Below are 20,428 nucleotides of genomic sequence, written 5' to 3' on the forward strand. Positions count from 1 at the left end.
TGGTAGCAAGAACAAATATAACACCTACATACTAAATGGGGTAATATTAGGGGATTCTGTACTGGAAAAAGACTTATGGGGGGAGATTCAAATGTTTGAAAAGTCGGTTGGGTGTCTGTTTTTTCCTGCCTATTAGATAGGAAAAAACAGACTTCCAACTGACTTTTCAAACATTTGAATCTCCCCCATTGTGCCCATACACTTGTGATATATTAGGTGCTATACTTCGATTTCTACTGCATCTGTGAGAGAAATCGGAGGATTGTATGCACATTTTATGTACCTTAAGACGCGATGGGCGGTCATGCCGCTTGAATGTCGCTTCTCAAGATAGTATGTGCTGCACTTAATATTTCTCGCATCGCAGTGTGATCGCATGTGGTTTTTAAATCACATGCGATATATCGCACTGCGATGGGCACGTCACGCACTATAGTTATTAAAACACAACGGCTGTCATTAAATCACAACGGCTGACATTAGCATCAGGCAAAATTAGTCCTAAAATAAAACTGCATAGGAGAACACAAATTGGTTGAACTCAATGGACAAATTGTCTTTTTTCAACCTTAGATACTATGGGGGTCATTCTGACCTGTTCGCACGCTGCTGTTTTTCGCAGCGGTGCGAACGGGTTGGTTCTGCGCATGCGTGGCGGCCGCAATGCACAGGCGCGTCATTGCCCAACGACAAGAAGAACGAAGAAAGCGATCGCTACCATGATCGCAAGAAGATTGACAGCAGGAAGGCGTTCCGGGGCGGCAACTCACCGGCGATGCTTTTGTACTTGAAGAGAAGCTCTCTGGCAGCGCAGCTCCTGCGCACTGGCATGGAGCTACCCATCATTGTGCTGGTTGTAGCGGCTGCGTGTGACGTCACGCAGCCGCCGCGGCCTGCCCCCCGCATGGTTCGGGCATGCCTGCGTTGCCTGGACCACACCCCCTAAATGGCTCAATCAGGCAGAGGCAATCGCAGGGCTGAGACAGCCGTCGGCTGTCTGGCATGCACCCGCTCATGCGCAGTTCAGACCTGATCGGTTGCTGTGCGAAAATGCACCGCATCGATCAGGTCTGAATTAGGCCCCAAGTCCCTAATCTAGGTACTAAGTCTGCGACTCGGCTAAGCTTGGCTTTAGCGATAAGGGTGCCATGTGCTGGTTCCATTTTCTCTCTGTCTATCTCGGGAAGTGCTCTTTGTGGGTTAATTGTCCATTTAACCTTTTCCTGTGTGTGTGCTGTCACTGCTGCAGTATGTCAGACAAAGAGTGTGTATCATGCAAGGCACAGTGTTCCTCTTCTCCAGGGCGTTCACTAGTGTATACTCAGTGTAGTATCCCTTCTCAGACTAGTGGGATGGGGCCAGCATGGCTGGACTCCATTTGGGGGATGATTTCCACCATCTCTACTATATTATCTCGTAATGAGAAAGAGACTTAATACTTAAGAAACAGAGGCGGAACTCCGGGAGGCAGCGGAGTCGGCTGCCGCCGGGCTCCTGACCTGAAGAGGGCGCCTCGCAGTGGCGTAACTACTGCCCCCGCAGTCCTCGCAGTGGCTTGGGGGCGAGGGGCTGCGGGGGCGCCACTGACTTTACACAGATTGACATGCGGACGAGCGTCCGCATGTCAATCTGCGGTCTCCTTCCCTGCTGTGTTGGAGGGACACGGAGCGCATAGCGCGTCTCTCCTGTGTCCCTCCCTGGCTCTCTCCCGGCCGGTCTAATACAGGAAGTGCCGTTCGTGAGCTCTGATTGGCTCACAAACCGGCACTTCCTGTATTAGACCGGCCGGGGGAGAGCCAGGAGGGACATAGGAGAGACGCGCTATGCGCTCCGTGTCCCTCCAACACAAGGGGGGGGGGGGGAGCAGGCACTTGGGGCATATACCTGGCACTGGGGGGCATATACCTGGCACTGGGGGGGGGGGAAGACCTGACACTGGGGGGCATATACCTGGCTCTGGGGGGCATATACATGGCACTGTGGGGGAAGACCTGGCACTGGGGGGCATATACCTGGCACTGTGGGGGAAGACCTGGCACTGGGGGGCATATATCTGGCACTGTGGGGGAAGACCTGGCACTGGGGGGCATATACCTGGCACTGGGGGGCATATACCTGGCACTGGGGGGCATATACCTGGCACTGGGGGCATATACCTGGCACTGGGGGCATATACCTGGCACTGGGGGGCATATACCTGGCTCTGGGGGGCATATACCTGGCACTGTGGGGGAAGACCTGGCACTGGGGGGCATATACCTGGCACTGGGGGGCATATACCTGGCACTGGGGGGGGAGACCTGGCACTGGGGGGCATATACCTGGCACTGGGGGGCATATACCTGGCACTTTGGGGAAGACCTGGCACTGGGGGGCATATACCTGGCACTGGGGGGCATATACCTTGCACTTTGGGGAAGACCTGGCACTGGGGGGTATATTTGGCACTGGGGGCATATACCTGGCACTGTGGGGGAAGATCTGGCACTGGGGGCATATACCTGGCCCTGTGGGGGAATATCTGGCACTGGGGGCATATACCTGGCACTGGGGGCATATACCTGGCCCTGTGGGGGAATATCTGGCACTGGGGGCATATACCTGGCACTGCGGGGGAAGATCTGGCACTGGGGGCATATACCTGGCCCTGTGGGGGAATATCTGGCACTGGGGGCATATACCTGGCCCTGTGGGGGAATATCTGGCACTGGGGGCATACACCTAGCACTGTGGGGGAAGATCTGGCACTGGGGGCATATACCTGGCCCTGTGGGGGAATATCTGGCACTGGGGGCATATACCTGGCACTGTGGAGGAATATCTGGCACTGGGGGCATATACTTGGCACTGTGGGGGAATATCTGGCACTGCGGGCATATAGCTGGCACTGTGGGGGAGTAGGCACTGAGGGGGCATATGTGGCACTGTGGTGGAATATTTGGCACTGGGGGGAGCAGGCACTGAGGGGGCATATGTGGCACTGGGGGGGGTATATTTGGCACTGGGGGCATGTACCTGGCACTGGAGGCATATACCTGACACTGTGGGGGAATATCTGGCACTGGGGGCATATGTGGCACTGGGAGCACGGCCCTAGCAACAAGCACTACCCCCTAGCAACGAGCATGACACCCAGTGCATGAAACCCCTGGCAACGAGCATGACACCCTGAGCATGAAAACCCCTGGCACCGTGCATGGAACCAAGAGCATGAAACCGCTGTCAACGAGCATGACACCCAGTGCATGAAACCCCTGGCAACGAGCATGACACCCTGAGCATGAAAACCCCTGGCACCGTGCATGGAACCAAGAGCATGAAACTGCTGGCAACGAACATGACACCCAGTGCATGAAACCCCTGGCAACGAGCGTGACACCCTGAGCATGAAAACCCCTGGCACCGTGCAGGTAATTTAAAAGTAATTAGAAGCCTTACTGTAGAACTTAATGTATAATGGGCATTACGGTGTGTGGCATAATGTATCACGGACATTGCGGTGTGTGTCATAATGTGTCGGGCATTACGGTGTATGGTATACTATATCGCGGGCATTGTGATATGTGGTATAATGTCTCAGGCTCATTGTGGTGTGTGTTATACTGTGTCAAAGACATTGTATGTGCTATAATGTATCAGGGGCATTGCAGTGTGTAGCATAATGTATAACGGGCATTGCGATTCCTGTCATAATGTGTCACAGGCATTACGGTGTGTGGTATAATGTATCAGGGGCATTGCAGTGTGTAGCATAATGTATAACGGGCATTGCGATTCCTGTCATAATGTGTCGGGGGCATTACGGTGTGTTGTATACTATATCACGGGCATTGTGGTATAATGTATCAGGGGCATTGCAGTGTGTAGCATAATGTATAACGGACATTGCGATTCCTGTTATAATGTGTCAGGGGCATTACGGTGTGTGGCATAATGTGTCGGGGGCATTATGGTGTGTGCATATTGTGTCATGTGCATTATTGTGTGTGGCATAATGTCTAAGGGCCACTGCAGTATGTGGCATAATGTATACTGGGCATTACTATAAGGAGGAAAATTACAAATAATGTAAGGGGCATGAATCAGGATTATTTTTCTTTCCCGTGGTGGCTAACGTCTGGGCGTGCAGGTTGGAAAACTGGGGTATAACGCAGTCTTTTCCTGCAATGTCACGCCCCTTTATGGTAAGCCACGCCCATCCCAACGAAGCCACACACCCTATACTGCCAATTATGGGGGGGGGGGGGGGGGGGGAGAATTTTTTGGCTTGGGGGAGAAAAATTTCTAGTTACGTCACTGAACTGACTCATTCCTGTAAGCCGCCACTACAGCGCAAACCCCAGGAGAGTACGCTGGTGCGCGCCTGCTGTGGGAGGTAGGAGAGGAGCTGCTGCTACCGTTGCCCCGCTGCTGTGGGGAAGGGGGGGACGGGACGGATGGACACACGTGCGAGGCGGTGTTTAAGAGCTGGTACCACGCTTGCCTTGGATTCCACTTCCTAATTGCGCTCTGATTCCGGTAATTGGGGAGGAGAGAAGAGCCTTCTTTCACTACACAAGGTATCCATCTATGCTCCCTTTCTCCCTGTATAAGTGCACTGCCAGTATACTGTATGTATGTTTGTATATATAGATAGAGGTAGGGGTCTGGCACAGCCACATAATAGACTAATACATTGGGTGCCCTCACAGCAAAGTAGTTTAGCAAAATAGAGGTGGTGCGGCACTCCAATGATTTGCACACTGACACCAATAGAAGTAGTGCAACGTTTCAATGCCCGTTTAATGAATCTGCATTTTTGTCATATATACAATGACCCCCATTCTGCCTCAACCCGTCCTCCAGACCTCTGTTACTCCATCTGCCCCCCCCATTTGCCAAGTCCTTCTGCCCGCCCGCGACCATCCCTCCCCATCTTCCTCCCATAATTAATTGTCCTCCCGCAGGGAATACATATGTTTAACCGACAGACGGGATGCCGTCTGTCAGCATCCTGACAGCAGCATCCCGTCCGTCAGAATGCTGGCAGGGGGCATGCGCAATGAAGGCCCTTGCTTGTTGCGCTCGCAACGCAGTGGTCTCGGTGGTTCTCATCCCACTCTATTGGTGTTGTGGACACCCACGAATGGGAATAAGACCTGTGAGACGGTATTCTGGTGTCGGTATCCTGACCGCTAGGAATCCCGACAGCCAGCAAAATGATTGTCTCCCCTCCCGCAGTATCGGTCACATAATAGACTCTACATCACTTTCAGCTGCAGGCCCATGTGGACCCTAAACTGGCACTGGTCTGCTGGGATGTATCATTATCACAAGGTTAAAAATGCAGCCAAACCTCCAAAAATGCAGTTTTCAGAGGTTTGGCTGCTTACTACTTATCCACCAAGCCTAGACCCCAGGGCTTGGATGCGGTGGGCAACACCATCTTTAGATGGGCTTCTATCACATTTCCCATTGGACCCCTCCCAGCACCCCCCAGTGGGGCGCATCAGCCCACGCATGCACAGATAGGACTCCGGATCATACACCGGGAAGTTCTACTGTATCATGGCAAAGAATAGCTCTCACCGCAAGAGCTGTCCTTTGGAAATTTCTTCATGCATACGCCATTATGCTTGCAAAGAATGGCAGGATATATATATAAATATATATATAGCCTGCAGGATCAATATTGGTGTGGTGTGTATATATATATATATATATATATATATATAAAATTTTATTTTTTTGCCTCTATATAGGGGGGCACCTGTATTTATATTGCCTCCGGGCGTCTAGGACGAACTTACGCCACTGTTAAGAAAGTCTATGACTGAGTTTATGCAAAAGGGCTCAGTACTCAGACCAGCGTCTCAGTCCTCTACCATTTGTCCACAAAAACGTACCTTGGCCCATATCCTGCATTCTGACTCTGATAATGAAGGGACAGAAATGGAGGAAGGTGAGGTGGACATAGAGGTAGGGAAGGGTACTCTGTCGCAAGGTGTTGAGGCTCTCATAGATCATGGAAGTCCTAAATATCCCTGATAAGGTGAAAGAGGAGTGTAAGGAGTCTTACTTTAATGTAAAGAAAAAGTCATCAGCCACTTTTCCTGTGTCAAAGGAACTAAATATCCTGTTTGAATCGTGGGTTAATCCAGAAAAGAAATTTCAAATTCCTAGGTGGTTATTATCATCTTTTCCTTTTCCTCCTGAGGATAGGAAAAAATGGGAAAATCGACCGATAGTGGACACGTCAGTCTCCGGGCTCTCAAGTAAAATAGTACTACCTGTTCCTGGTGCAGCCTCCCTAAAGGATACAGTTGATCGTAAGACTGAGTCTACACTCAAATCTTTGTATACAGCTACAGGGGTTGCCCAGAGACCCACTATAGCATGTGGGTGGATTACGCGAGCCATTGCTAAATGGTCTGGTAATTTTAATTGAGGGGTTAAACACCTTACCTCAAGTGGAAATTGTTTTACTCCTGCAACACATACACATACTCTGCAAACTTTATGGTTGAAGCCATTAAGATAGGTTTGATTAATGCACATACCACAGCTATGGCAGTGTCGGCACGCAGAGTATTATGGCTACATAAGTGGACTGCTGACGTGGACTCCAAAAAAGGCGTAGAAGGCCTGTCTTTCACAGGTGAGGCCTTATTTGGTGAAGAACTCGATAAATGGATTTCACGAGCTACTGCGGGTAAATCCACCTATCTACCTTCTGCAGCTCCGCCAGCTAGGAAGGCCTACTCAGGACCCAATTTACAGTCCTTTTCAGACTGCAAAGTAGCGGGGCAAGGCCAGAGGTTCTTCTACCGCCGCCAGAGGTGCTAGATGTAAACCATGCAAACCAGCGGCTGCTGGTTCTTAGGAACAGAACTCCAGCTCTGTCTCTTCAAAGCCTTTTGCATGATGGTGGGCCGCGATGCCTGGGAGACAGGCAGGTTGGAACCTGGTTAACATTCTTCAGTCACACCTGGACAAGATCTTGCCAGGATCCCTAGGTCATAGACCTTATATCCCAGGGCTACAGGCTGGAGTTCCAGGATCTCCCACCTCACAGATTCTTCAAATCAGGCTTACCAGTTTAACAAGTAGCAAGAGTAACCTTACAAGAAACAATTCAAAAACTGTTACAGACTCAGGTCATTGCTCCAGTTCCACCTCATCTACAAAGCAAGGGATACTATTCCAGCTTGTTTGTAGTTCTGAAACTGGACAGTTCGGTAAGACTGATTCTGAATCTCAAGTCATTGAACCCATACTTACGAGTGTTCAAGATGGAGTCACTGAGAGCGGTGATCTCAGGTCTAGAAGAGGGGGAATTCCTAGTGTCTCTGGATATCAAGGAAGCGAACCTTCACATTCCGATCTGGCCGCCTCATCAGGCTTATCTACGGGTTGTACTGCAGGACTGTCACTACCAGTTTCAGGCCCTGCCATTTGGTCTCTCCACGGCACCGAGTGTGTTCACCAAAGTGATGGCAGAGATGATGATGCTACTCCGCAAACAGGGAGTGAATGTCATTCCTTACCTGGACAATCTTCTGATAAATACTGCGTCCAGGGAGCAGTTGTTGGAGAACATTGGTCTCACGACCAGATTACTCCTGGATCATGGGTGGATTCTGAACCTACCAAAATCTCACCTAGATCCAACGCAGAAGCTTAATTTCCTGGGAATGATACTAGACACAGTCCCAGAAAGTGTTCCTTCCCTTAGAAAAGGCAGTGGTACTCCAGTCGATAGTTCAGGCTGTCTTGAAGCCGACCCGAATCTCAGTACATCTATGCACCCGCCTTCTGGGGAAAATGGTGGCTTCTTACAAGGCAATTCAGTATGGAAGGTTTCATGCGAGGCTCTTTCAGCTGGATCTGTTGGACAAATGGTCCGGATCGCATCTTCACATGCATCAGAGGATTTGTCTGTCGCCAAAAGCCAGGATTTCCCTCTTGTGGTGGCTACAAACTTCTCACCTAGTGAAGGGTCGAATATTCAGGATTCAGAATTGGATTCTATTAACCACAGATGCAAGCCTCAAAGGTTGGGGTGCAGTCACCCAGGGGGTGCAGTTTCAAGGAAGATGGTCAAGTCATGAAGTCATCCTTACAATAAACATCCTGGAGCTCAGGGCTATCTACAACGCCCTTCTGTAGGCATCCTCTCTTCTTCAGAATCAGGCCATTAAAGTTCAGTCAGACAATGTGACGGCGGTGACGTACATAAACTGAAACGAAAAGCAGAACCGCAATATCAGAGGTGTCAAGAAATCTCCTCTGGGCGGAAAAACACACCGTGGCGTTGTCGGCGATCTGTATTCTGGGAGTAGACAACTGGGAAGCAGATTTCCTCAGCAGACACGACCTGCACCCAGGGGAATGGGGCCTCCACCCGGAGGTGTTCCAGTGGCTGACACGTCGGTGAGGTTATCCACAAATCGACATGATGGCCTGTCAAAGTCGAAAAATATTGCAATACACACATCACATACAAACTACACGCAGATGGCCTCCGTGCACGTTCTTGTTCTTCCGTGCGTGCGCATATTCGCAATTTGCATATGGTCGCTCCCGCGGTCCTGTGCATTAGCGCGTGGTATGAGTATTAACGGTAGTGTTTGTAGTCGCATGGAAAAGCCATAAAAACACATTACATATTTAATCCAAATAGTGCACAATGTACACATAGTCTTCCTTGCATCACGCCAGCAAGTTCAAATGGTATCAGAACAAAGGAATTCACCTTTACAGGATAGGAGGGGACAGAATAACGTTATAAGATGGTGTTTGGTATCCAGCTGTAGGGTATATTAAGAGAAATATTCCGGTGTTGGTTTGCAGAAGATCGCACGCTCCTGCGAATAGTTATGTGCAGGAGCAGAATATAAATATTAACTGTGTTTACTGTACATTTGGTGTGCGGCGGGAACCCAGAGGAGACCACCTACAAGTGCACCTGGAACAGACATCGCCCACCTATTCAAACCAACCTATGACCTCTCCTGTACTGTAAATGACCATCCCTGTGTCCAATGGACAAAGAGATTACAGTATCCATTGTGTTAGGTTTTGGAACATTGTATAAAAGAGCCAGCTGCATGCCTGGTCACACACAGACTCCTAAGGTCATCTACCCAGATGACTAAGGACCAGACTGTGAAGCGCAGGTGAAACCAAACAAGTATGTACCATTGACTGTAGCCATTATTCTATTCTATTCTATTGTATATATTGTTACCCCCTGCAAGTAAAGAACCGTTGGTGGGTTAGACCCCAACCTAGTTTTGATTTACAATTGGTGTCGTGTTCCATTTCCTTGCTAAGGTTTAAAGTGTATTTACAGCCACTCGGGCTGCTGCATTGTGCTAACAGCATATGGGCCTGTGTACGCAAACTGTGTAGTCCCTACGCCCTTTCAGCGTACATATGCAGAGTGCGTACACTGTGCGACCTTGTGTACGTAAGGTTTGTGAATAATATAAAGGTGAAAGGTTAATTACTGTGGCCGCAGCGGCTCAATATTAAAGTGTATCAAGTGTGTTAAAGGTATATGCTTTTTAGTCCTATAAGTAAACCAGCATTTACAATTGGGGGCATCGTCCGGTTTTCACATGCTCACAGCCTAACAGGTCATAGCAGACTTAATCTATCAGCTAAGGGCGGAAAGTTATCCTATGTAACCTTTTCCTGGTTGATGGATGTGATGAAAACCCTATTTGTGAGCTGTTAGATTGCGTCTGCCCTGTCTGGTCTGCAGAGGTGCTGATAGAACCCATAAAACATAAAAAAACCTATTTAAAAATCTGTGAAGTTTATTTCTTTTTTTTTGGCACCAAAAGCGTACACAGAGGGCACCGATAGTTTGCATACCTTCTCACATTGTTGCAGCAAGATTCAGATTGCTAGATTCATTTATATCTGTGTGAAATTGGATACATTTGTTGCTATATAGTTTAAACTGAAATAACAGTGTTTAAGGAAGTAAATATAAAGCACAACACGCAGGTCTGGCCCTGTTGTTAAAGGTTACACAGAACAAGCGGTTGTGCTTGTGAACGATTATAGTTAGTATTGCTCACATTTATAGAGTTGTGGGATTTGTTTTATTGCTGACATGCGGTTTTGTACATGTGTCTCGGACAAAGTACAGGATTGCACACGCAGCGTAAAAGACACGCACGGTTGCGTGTTTACGCAAAGTGCGTAAGAGTGCGGACGATAAGTACAAATTACACAATAGTTTCATTCAGTTAAAAGGTGGGACAGTAGCCATGCTACAATAGCACATAACTGTCCGTTTTCTAAAGCAGATTAGTATAAAACTTTTGTTTAAACTGTATTGCCTCTGGGAGTAAAGCTGCCAATCAGAACGGGTGAACATTTTCTGTACAGAAAAACAAAGCATATTTGAGTGAGTGACTGTAAGAGTGAATGTATTGAACCCCGAGAATTCGGGATCCCGTCGTGTGGTACACCAAGTGAGTGGAGGCTTGGCGGTGTGAGGTGGCTGACTCAAGTTAGTATAGATTGGAATACGTACGTCGGGAGGAGACTTACACAGGAGCTTGGTAGGGAATTGTGAACTTTGTGACCCTTATAGTTTTTGATATGCTCCGGCTGAGGTTTCGCAGCTTGTGATTCGATTCCAGTGGTCGTAGGGCGGATGGGTAACAAGTGCCTATACGCTGTGCAATTGGACCGTGCGTTTGTGGGTGCGATATATAGCGCAACTTGATACCCTTTTTACAAGCTTTTGTGTAAAATCGCGGTATCATTAGCGCTGTGTAGAGCATACGCAAGCGTAATTTTTGCATAAAGTGCACAGGGAGTTTTCGCTGGTCTCTCTCAGAAAAATCTCCAATGACATGTTTTACTGGAAAGGGTAAGTTACTCCTAAAAACTTCCAGTAAATATAGGTCAATTAGGGGCCCTAAGTTGGGTACATCGCCTTTGCTATCAACAGTGTATGGTAGTACTGGCCAACGTGGGCGAGAGTTGGTGGAAGCGCTCGGAGAACTTTCACCGTCACCTTATATTGAGTATTTTGGTATTTGTGGGAATAACCGAGAAGGCAAGACCCACAAATTATGGTAGCCAGTTGCTCAACTAAGGGACGTATAGTAGCCAGGGTTCAGGCAGAAGAGTTGGGACCGAGAAGGTCAGAATTGCAGCCGAGAGGGTCAGCAAGGATTATCATGTGTGAAAAATATGGTTCACACACGGAAGTTTATTGTGATGAATGGGTACGTATGACTGACAACGATAGGGTATCATTCCCTAGGGTGGGCAGCTTTGAACCAGGGGTACTGCAGAATGTAGGCAGTAAAATATGTCTGCTTAAATCCAGAAAACAAAGGATTAGACATAACGATTGTTTAAAACTGTGGCAACAAGAGGGGGAGATGCAAAGGGAACAAACTCGCAAGTCAAGTTCCAAACCTGGCAGGAATGAGGACACAAACACACCATTATCGACACAGGTCGAGAGGGAAGAGATGGCTACAGTCAATGGTATATTTATCAATGATAGTAGAATGCAAGAGAAATGTATTAACCCTAATTTTTGCAAGATGTATCCTGTTTTGAAGTCTTTTCAAGGTTATAGGTCACAGGAAGATGAAGGACCCAGCCAAATCGCAGCTCTCATTCAGGCAGTCGCCTTGCAGGAAACTCAGGTGGGGCCTATCCATCCAGTTAGAGCAGTAACTGAAAGAACTGGTGAGGTCACAGCTACCGGTAAGTGTGAGATGGGTCATTGCACAGAGACAACAACACTTTACAGTAAACAGATTAGGAACGGAATGGTAGGATTACTTCCTGTTTTGGAAATAGTAACTCCCAATGGGGAAACCGATAGTCAGGAAGTAATCCTCACCAGGAATAATGCAATGGTCCAGAGCTGAGCTGCGGTCAATCATTTTAGAATTCCTGGATCCCCAGAAGCATTTAGCAAGGTGTCAAAAGTTATCAGAGATCTAGGTAATGCTCATGAACCAGCTAACAAAGATTAGCGGATATTTTTGAAAGCGTGCCACTGCCTACCCCCTAATATTGACACCCAAAAAATGTATCACTGATTGTAGATTAGAGTCGGATAGTCCTTTGACTGATGAATACAATCAGGAGAATGTGGAACGAATTAACATGCAACTAGAGTTGTATTTCCCCACTACTGTTAAGTGGAGAAGAATTTTCTCCATAAACCAGAGGGAAAATAAAATGGCATCTGAATATTTTCATCGGGCTCTGCAAATAATGAATAGATACAGGGAACGATGCGAATTACAGGGAGGTGGCTGTCTCTGTGCTAATGGACAGGCTCAATAAGGCAGTAAGGGACAGGGTACAAACATCTTTGCCTAATTGGAGAGGGGCCACAGTAGCTTGTCTAGTGCGCAATTGAACACCACAAGAATATTGCTAGGCGCAGAAAACAACAGGAGGAGAAGCTGATGACAATAATTCTACAGGCTCTTGCAGCAAAGCCTCATCAGCCAAAACCCCAGACCCTGGTGGTATATCACGAACAAAAATATGTTACATTTGTAGAAATAAAGGGCATTTTGCCAAAGACTGTAGAAGTAGTAGAACACATAGTCAATATAGACCCCTAGACAGAGAAAATAAGCGACATTATTAAACAAGTAGACAGGATCAAGGGACATATAGTAAGGAATCACGGGCCATATAGAAAACACAGATTCGGTTAATGGGAAGAACGGAATAAATGCAACTTTACCCTTTTGACAGAACTTGCTGGGGTTAAGATGAAGCCTCTAAACTTTTGCTTCTTTCTCTAGCAGAAATGGCCCCTGATTAACATAACAGGAGTTTTGTTAGAGATGGTATACATATAGCGTGCTCCCGCCCAGGAAGCACAAAGTATGTTGGAGACCCACGAAGACTAATGTTGCATTTCACGGTTCTAGATGCATGTAACATAGTAACATAGTATCTGAGGTTGAAAAAAGACAATTGTCCATCGAGTTCAACCTATTTGTGGTCTCCTATGCATGATGATTTGACTAAAATTTCTGACTGATGCTGCTGTCAGCCGTTGCATTTTATCCCTATTTATAGTAACTATAATGCATGGCTATGCACCATACCCCTGGCTATCCTTATCCATTAGGAATTTATCTAACCCATTCTTAAAGGTGTTGACAGATTCCGCCATTACAACTCCCTCGGGCAGGGAATTCCAAGCACGTATTGTCCTTACCGTGAAAAAGCCTTTACGCCGTATTGTGCGGAATCTCCTCTCCTCTAACCTGAGCGAGTGTCCACGAGTCCTCTGTGTTGATCTAACCAAAAACAGGTCCCGCGCAAGCTCTCTGTATTGTCCCCTTATATATTTGTAGATGTTGATCATATCCCCTCTTAGTCTCCGCTTTTCTAATGTAAACATGCCAAGTCTTTCAAGCCTTTCCTTGTATTCCATCGTCTCCATGCCCTTAATTAGTTTGGTCGCCCTCCTCTGTACCTTTTCAAGCTCCAGGATATCCTTTTTGTAGTACGGTGCCCAGAATTGTACACAGTATTCAGGGTGTGGCCTCACTAGTGATTTATATAACGGGAGTATAATACTCTCGTCCCTAGCATCAGTACCCCGTTTTATGCATGCTAATATCTTATTAGCCTTCTTTGCTGCAGTCCTACTTTGGGTACTACTGCTTAGCTTGCTATCTATGAGGACATCTAAGTCCTTTTCCAGTACAGAATCCCCTAATTTTACCCCATTTAGTAGGTAGGTGTAATTTTTGTTCTTGTTACCACAGTCCATTACCTTACACTTGTCTGTGTTGAAGCACATTCTCCATTTGGCTGCCCATGCTTCTAATTTAACTAAGTCATTCTGAAGAGACTTGGCATCCTCCTCTGTATTTATAGCCTTACACAATTTGGTATCATCTGCAAAAATTGACACCATGCTCTCTAGACCTTCTGTTATGTCGTTAATGAAAATATTGAACAATAGCGGTCCTAATACTGAGCCCGCAGCGCACAGCCGCCCACAGAGGAGAGGAGCAGCGGTACGGACGGGGGAAGGAGGAGGACGGAGGTGAAGGAGGGACCCGCAGCAGCGCTTTGTTACTGGTGGAGGCGCTGCTGCTGCTGCCCCTCTGATTCACTATAGGCTGTCTTCCGAAAACAGCCTATAGTGAAGTAGAGGGGCAGCAGCAGCAGCGCCTCCACCAATGACACAGCGCTGCTGCGGCTCCCTCCTTCACCTCCCTCCTCCTCCTTCTCTCCAGCCCGGGAATCGTCAGAAGCTGCACCGAGGAGCCTGAGCCAGCGGAGAGGGTAAGTATAATTCTTCTTTCTTTCTTTCTTTCTTTCTTTCTTTCTTTCTTTCTCTTTCTTTGTTGGGACTGCCTGCCGCTATGTGTAAAAATGGGGGACTGCCTGCCGCTATGTGTAAAAATGGGGGACTGCCTGCCGCTATGTGTAAAAATGGGGGACTGCCTGCCGCTATGTGTAAAAATGGGGGACTGCCTGCCGCTATGTGTAAAACTGGGGAATCTGCCTCCCGCAATGTGTAAAAATGGGGGACTGCCTGCCGCTATGTGTAAAAATGGGGGACTGCCTGCCGTAATGTGTAAAAAGGGGGGACTGCCTGACGTAATTGTAAAAATGGGGAATCTGCCTGCCGCAATGTGTAAAAAGGGGGGACTGCCTGAAGTAATGTGTAAAAATGGGGAATCTGCCTGCCGCAAGCAATGTGTAAAAAGGGGGAATCTGCCTGCCGCTATGTGTAAAAAGGGGGAATCTGCCTGCCGCAATGTGTAAAAAGGGGGCATTGCCTGCCGCTATGTGTAAAATTGGGGAATCTGCCTGCCGCTATGTGTAAAAATGGGGAATCTGCCTGCCGTAATGTGTAAAAAGGGGGACGCTGTCTGCCGTAATGTGTAACAAGGGCACGCTGTCTGCCGTAATGTGTAGAAAGGGGACGCTGTCTGCCGTTATGTGTAAAAAGTGTACGCTGTCTGTCGTTATGTGTAAAAAGTGTACGCTGTCTGCGGTCATGTGTAAAAAGGGGCCGCTATCTGCCGCTATGTTTAATACACAAAATGGAAAGCTGCTCAATCAGATTGTAATGTCACTCAGGTGCTAAAAGGGGAGGGGTAATTCTGTGTAGGAAAAAAAGACTGTATTCCCTAATGCACACCGAGTGAAAAATATTACTACATAATAATAGTCAGATAATACGGAGATCTTAGTTACGTATATCTGCAGATATAGGGTTAAGCCCCCAGGCCGATCGACAAGGTTTCTCCGTCACTAGGGGTCCCTAATACTAGATATGGGCCTGGGGTGCAGGACCCCACGATGTCGGCACAGGTCGGCCACCCCAGGTCAGCACACAGGTGAGAATTAATAGGGGTTAATAAGAAGCACAGAAGTGCTATGTAAGTGATGTGATTAAAATAATATATACAAAGTGATAGGAAAAATAATAAGTGTTAATAAAGTGTTAGGGTGTGCCGACCTGAAGCAGCCCAGCCATACCGACACAGGGGCCACCGCACCCCACACCCACCCCATAAATAATTACAAATATATCTGGGTTAAATTCCCAGTGTAAGGCCACATGGTAATGGCACCTACAGCATCTGAGAGCCAGCTTACCTAGGGATACCCCTGGCTTCCCCTATGGCACTTCTGGAGCAGAGGCGTAACTAGGGTTTTTGGAGCCCAGGGCAAGATGGAAAATGGCGCCCCCCCCCCTAAAAAAAAAAAAACACGAAAAAAAGCATGTGCGCACGCCAAAAAAATGGGCGTGACCACACTCAAGAAGGGGTGTGGCTACGCTCCAGAAGGTGTGTGGCCACTGAAAATGGCCCACAGTGCCAGTTACATTGGCCCACGGTGCCGGATACATGCCCCACGGTGCCAGATACATGCCCCACTCAGTGCCAGTTACACTGCCCTACTCAGTGCCAGTTACACTGCCCCACTCAGTGCCAGTTACACTGCCCCACTCAGTGCCAGTTACACTGCCCCACTCAGTGCCAGTTACACTGCCCCACTCAGTGCCGGATACAATGCCCCACTCAGTGCCGGATACAATGCCCCACTCAGTGCCGGATACAATGCCCCACTCAGTGCCGGATACAATGCCCCACTCAGTGCCGGATACATTGCCCCACAGTGCCAGATACATGCCCCACAGTGCCAGATACATGCCCCACAGTGCCAGTTACAGTGCCCCACAGTGCCAGTTACAGTGCCCCACAGTGCCGGATACAATGCCCCACTGTGCCGGATACAATGCCCCACAGTGCCAGTTACATGCCCCACAGTGCCAGTTACATGCCCCGCAGTGCCAGTTACATGCCCCGCAGTGCCAGATACATGCCCCACAGTGCCAGATACATGCCCCACAGTGCCAGTTACAGTGCCCCACAGTGCCGGATACAGTGCCCCACAGTGCCGGATACAGTGCCCCACAGTGCCGGATACAGTGCCCCACAGTGCTGGATACAATGCCCCACAGTGCTGGATACAATGCCCCACAGTGCCAGTTACATGCCCCACAGTGCCAGTTACATGCCCCACAGTGCCAGATACATGCCCCACAGTGCCAGTTACATGCCCCACAGTGCCAGTTACATGCCCCACAGTGCCAGATACATGCCCCACAGTGCCGGTTACAGTGCCCCACAGTGCCGGATACAGTGCCCCACAGTGCCGGATACAGTGCCCCACAGTGCTGGATACAATGCCCCACAGTGCCAGTTACATGCCCCACAGTGCTGGATACAATGCCCCTCAGTGCCAGTTACATGCCCCACAGTGCCAGTTACAGTGCCCCATAGTGCTGGATACAATGCCCCACAGTGCCAGTTACATGCCCCACAGTGCCAGTTACAGTGCCCCACAGTGCTGGATACAATGCCCCACAGTGCCAGGCCACCCCCGTGCCGCCGCCGGACCCCCGTGCCCCGTCACTCACCTGTGAGGGGAGGAGAGCGCCTCTCCTTTCCCTCGCTGCTCCAGGTCTCCGGACGCCGGCGGCTGTCTGGCGCCGGTTCGCTAGCCAATCAGAGCTCGCGGACCGGCAGCCAATCAGGAGCCGGTCCGCAAGCCCTGATTGGCTAGCGCCGGAGATCGGACACGGCAGCGCTGCTGGCAGCGCTGCTAGTGCTCCCAGCGGCGGTGAGGGGAGGGAGAGACGCTGCGCTTTCTCCTCCCCTCACATTTAGGGTTAACAGGGCGAGTGGGGCATGATGCCCTGGACGCCGGCGGCGCCCCCCTCTCGTGGGCCTGCCAGGGCGCCCAGGGCACGTGCCCCACTCGCCCTACCCTAGTTATGCCTCTGTTCTGGAGTCAGCAATCCCTCCTAATGCTGACCCATTTATGCCTCTCTATATACAATACACAAAATGGAAAGCTGCTCAATCAGATTGTAATGTCACTCAGGTGCTAAAAGGGGAGGGGTAATTCTGTGTAGGAAAAAAAACTGTGTTCCCTAATGCACACCGAGTGAAAAATACCGCTATGTTTAACAAGGGCACGCTGTCTGCCGTTATGTGTAAAAAGTGTACGCTGTCTGCCACTATGTTTAACAAGGGCACGCTGTCTGCCGTTATGTGTAAAAAGTGTACGCTGTCTGCCGCTATGTGTAACAAGGGCACGCTGTCTGCCGTTATGTGTAAAAAGTGCACGCTGTCTGCCGTTATGTGTAAAAAGAGGAATCTGTCCGCTGTAAGGTGTAAAAGGGTCTCTACCTGGTGTAGTGGTGCTACTGTGCAGCGTAATTTGAATAATGGAGACTACTGTGCACTGTTTTATGAATTGGTATTATTTTGTGGCCACACCCCTTCCCCACGAAGCCACGCCACTATGTATTTTTGCGCGCGCCTACGGCGCGCACTGCCCCTGTTTTGCATGCAGGGGTTTGGCTCCGATGCCGTTTCTTGCACACAGTGCTAAAATGTCTAGTTACGGCACTGTTGCTAGGTATCCATTTCTCTGGCCCTGAGCAGGTCCCCCTCACCAGATCCTCTCCAGGGAGAGGGGATGGACTTGGATGGGATGTGTGTGTGTGTGTGTGTGTGTGGGGGGGGTTCAAAGCATTTTGTCGCACCTGGGCCCACCGCTCGCTAGTTCCGCCACTGCAACTGATAACACACGATAGAAAATTAAAATGCAAAATTTGAGTTCCGTACAGGAAAAGGCAGTCTGGAGGGCAAAGGGATATGGCCAGGAGTCCTCAGGACTTTGGACAGGTGGACACAGTAAGCCGGTGGCCCCCAGAGTATATCTTCCAAGTCTAGCTGAGGTGGCACACGGTCTGACTCATCTAGGCAAAGAGGGTATGTTCAGGCTGATGAGAGCCTACTGGTGTGCGCCACCAGTAGGCTCTCATGCATGTAAGAGAGCAATGACATGTTTTACTTGCTTGAGAAAGAATATTGGAAAGACAATACCAACAGAGCCATCCCATATCCCTCCTACAGACGGACCTTTTCAGGTAATACAAATCGACTTCATACAGTTACCACTCTGTAGGAATTTGAAATATGTGTTAGTATGTATTGATGTATTTTCCAATTGGGTAAAAGCGTTCCCTGCTGCCACAAATACTGCTACGTTCACTGCAAAGAAATATGTGCAGGAATTTGTGTGTAGGGGTGGTATTCATGTGACCGGCGGTCGGGAGACCGACAGTCACATGACCTCCTCCACCATCCCGACTGCTCACTATCCCGATGGTCGGCATGCCGACCAACAGGGACTATTCCCACTCGTAGGTGTCCCCGACACCCATAGAGTGGGAATAGAACCCGTAGCGACCGCAGGTCGCCACCGAAACCGCAAGGGGCTTGCTGTACTCGCCCCTCCCCATCAGGATCCCGGCGTCGATAAGCTGACCGGCGGTCTCCTGACCTCCGGTCAGCCGTACTATACCCGTGTGTAGATATGGTATCCCTAGAGTAATTGAAAGTGATAGGGGTACCCATTTTACAGGTGAAGTCTTTCAGGTCATGTGCAAACTTATGGGAACAAGCTGAGCAAATTAATGGCTGAAACTGGATTGTTGTGGCCAGAAGCTTTACCACTAGTGTTGTACAGCATCAGAACCACTCCCAGGTCTCCACTTAACTTATCACCCTTTGAAATTCTTTTTGGTCGACAACCTCATGTAATGATAGACCCCCAGCATGATTTGAAATGCAATAATGAAGTGACTGTGAAATATTTGGTTGGGATGAGCCAGCAGCTGAGAAATCAACAAAGAAATCTAAAGCTGGTGATTCCTGACCTACCGAACAGTAATTGTCATGACATTGAGCCTGGGGCTTATGTGATGATTCAAAATTTCTTACGCTCAGGTTGCTTCATAGACAGGTGGGAAGGACCATATCAAGTCTTGTTAACTAGCACAACAGCATTAAAGGTCGCCGAAAGAGAGACTTGGGTCCACTCGTCCCACTGCAAGAAGGTCACTGACCCGGAGAGAACTCGTGACAAAGTAGTTTGGTAACTGTGTGCTCAAAGTGAACTGTGTGTTCAAAGAGCAAGGCAAAGAGACACTAGAGTGTTTGTTCCGGGAAAGTTGAGAGGCAGGACTGTTGAAAGGCATCTGAGCATGGAGAGTAATAAGATCTAGGACGGTTGTCGCACCATTTTCTTTTTTCACCTCCCCCTGCATTTTCCTTTCTTTTCTCCTTCTTATTTTCCTTCTTTCCCCTAACGAAATGGATCGATCACAAGAGACTGCATTTCGGGTTCTACTAGTAATTCTGTTTTTGATCAGGACAATTTGTTTTGGTGAGGGTCCCAGAGAGGTCGAGCAGGGATCTGGAATGGGTTCTGATGGTGAGTACGAATTTGTAGGATCTCAGGAGCAGCACATCACTCGAGTAAAGGCTGGTATCAGTAAGCGCTCTGGTAGTCATGGAGCTCGGAGGCACTGTGAAGGGATATTGTCTGCTGAACTTGTACGCCAAATAGCCAACAGTGGGAGGTATTTTCGGTATAGGTATACACGTGAAAGCAAGACCATGTGGGTTGGAAAAGTATCGCCAGGGTATTGTGCTCATATCATCCAGCCCGATACTTGTACTGAGCAGATGGGATAACTAGGGATTGGTTTCTTTACTTGGAAAGTTTGCAATATGGTGATGTTACATTTTGTCCCCTATGTTCTCCCAGATGATGCCTATTTCATATGTGGGAGGAAAGCGTACAAGTGGCTTGCCCCGAGCTCAGAGGGATTGTGTTATATTGGGAGAGTACTACCAGAGGTCATGACCATAACCCATGATAAAATGAAAGACGTTCACCGCAGTGCTCAGGCTCCTTATACTCATACTCACTATGAACACATCATCAAGAGACACCTCATAGATAGGGCAGAGCACGCAGACTCTGATTTGATCCACGAATCCACCGGGATTCAGTTACTTCTCGCATTAGACATCACCGG

General features: G+C 48.7%; 1 protein-coding gene across 4 annotated transcripts in view; it reads right to left on the bottom strand.

Moving 5' to 3' along the window:
- Nucleotides 1–20,428, bottom strand: part of LOC135054806 (NACHT, LRR and PYD domains-containing protein 12-like) — a 613,159-nt gene that overhangs the window by 235,075 nt on the left and 357,656 nt on the right. The window lies entirely within an intron of this gene.

This window comes from Pseudophryne corroboree, chromosome 3 (genome assembly GCF_028390025.1).
Source record: "Pseudophryne corroboree isolate aPseCor3 chromosome 3, aPseCor3.hap2, whole genome shotgun sequence".
NCBI classification, from domain to species: Eukaryota; Metazoa; Chordata; class Amphibia; order Anura; family Myobatrachidae; genus Pseudophryne; species Pseudophryne corroboree.